Source organism: Odontomachus brunneus, unplaced genomic scaffold (assembly GCF_010583005.1).
Source record: "Odontomachus brunneus isolate Ranch 3 - 2012 unplaced genomic scaffold, Obru_v1 Obru_scaffold_216, whole genome shotgun sequence".
Classification (NCBI taxonomy): Eukaryota; Metazoa; Arthropoda; class Insecta; order Hymenoptera; family Formicidae; genus Odontomachus; species Odontomachus brunneus.
Window position 1 is genome coordinate 43,919 of NW_022639666.1, and position 2,089 is coordinate 46,007.

The window sequence follows — 2,089 nt, forward strand, 5'->3', positions numbered from 1 at the left end:
AAATATACATTTTTTATTACAAAATTCTATTTTACGTAAAGAAGCAAACAACTTTTGTTTGAAAACATTTTTTATCCGATCTTTATTTTCTAAGATATTTACCGAAATATTTATAAAATTATTGGTTTCAATAATTTTTTACTCAAATTCTATTAACTTTACCGAAAAATAGCAAGAGATAAAAATTTTCTATTTTCTTTTCATAAAGCTCTGAGATTTTTTTGCAGAATTTTTAATAAACTTTTAAGCACTTCAAGAAAATGCAAGGAAATGCAATACTAAAAAGTTAATAAAAAAAACTCTGAAAAAAAATCTCAGAGCTCTATGAGAAGAAAATAGACAATTTTTATCTCTTACTATTTTTCGGTAAAGTTAATAGAATTCGAGTAAAAAAATTATTGAAACCAATAATTTTGTAAATATTTCGGTAAATATCTAAGAAAATAAAGATCGGATAAAAAATGTTTTCAAACAAAAGTTGTTTACTTCTTTACGTAGAATAAAATTTCGTAATAAAAAATGTATATTTCTATTTACAAAAGCAAAGTTGACCTCGATCTGACCTTAGCGAGGCCACGTACCCTTATAGAAATATCATACTGAAATAAGAAATAAGAAATAAGAATCATTGATAATTACTTATTATCCAGTATTTTTAATACTGAAAATAAGTAATTATCAATAATTTTTAGTATGATATTTCTATAAAGGTAAGGAGAAACCAATGGTACCTTCTTATGTCCCCCATCGATAACTTTTGTCTGAAACATTTTTTGAAAGATTTCTTCTTTTTGAGATTTTTGCGTATATTGAATAAAATAACCCACCCTATATATATATATATCTGTATCATAATTCAAAGTAAACTAAAGTAAAATAAAACAAAATTTTATAAAACAAAGTTTTATAAAACAAAGTTCATAAAATAAAACCAACAATAATTACAAAGTTACTTATGTAATAGTGGAAAAGAAATTAAATTATTTTTGTATGGTACCTTTATAGAAATATCATACTAAGAAATACTGAAAAATTATTAGTGATTAAATATTACCAGTAATTCAGTAATTTTTTGGCCAGTACTTAATTTCTGGTGAATACTGATAATAAAATCACTGTTAAATATTGATAGTAATCAAATACTGAGAATTATTATGCGAAGGTGAAAAATGAGAAAATCATAATGTTTAAAAAATTTTCTTATATTCCTAATTTTTTCATGTCTCATAAACTACTAGATATCGAAGGTTATCAACACATTCCAAACTTTCATGAATCCTCTGTGATAATTTCGATCCCAAGCGGTACACCACTAGTCACCCATCCATGTCCTGACCGCATTAAACTGTTGCTTAACCTGACGATCGTGCGCGCACGCGGTGACTCTGATGACTCCAACGATGTTTTTACAATTCATGCTTATATAATAAATAGCCTGTATGAAGTTAGCCCCCCACTTTTCGAATTTATTAATTTTGACAGTTGTGCTGATTTGTGCTAGGTTTGTGCTACATTGTGCTCGAATTATAAATTTTTAATACGAAAAATGAGCGAGAAAAATGGAAAAAACCGTTTTTTTTGGTAGCCCCCCACTTTTTGATTTTCGAAATTTTTTTTATTGTGCTAGGTTGTGCTAAGTTGTGCTAACATTGTGCTAAAGTATTATCTTCGAAAAATAATCATGAAAGGAATAAAACGAAAAAAACGATTTTAGGCAGAAAAGAAGAAAAGTAAGATTTATATTCGTATAAGTCAACCAAACAATATATAATTATATATCTGAGTTGCTCTAGGCTAGCACAAGTCAGCACAACCTTCAGTTTCGCCAACACTAGAATTTAAAGGGCACTTTACTCTTGACCGCGGCCCTTCGCGCTCGCAACCTATGTCATTAATCACGACTTCTAGACTTTGGATCGACTCAGAATTGCATATCTGAGTTGTGCTAGCCTAGCACAAGTCAGCACAAGCTTCAGTTTCGCAAGCACAAAAAAATTAAAGGTATTTTATTCTTGATTTTCGCAACCTTTCGCACGCGCAACTTGATTGATCAGGATAATATTAAATTACATGGAAGTAAATAAGATAT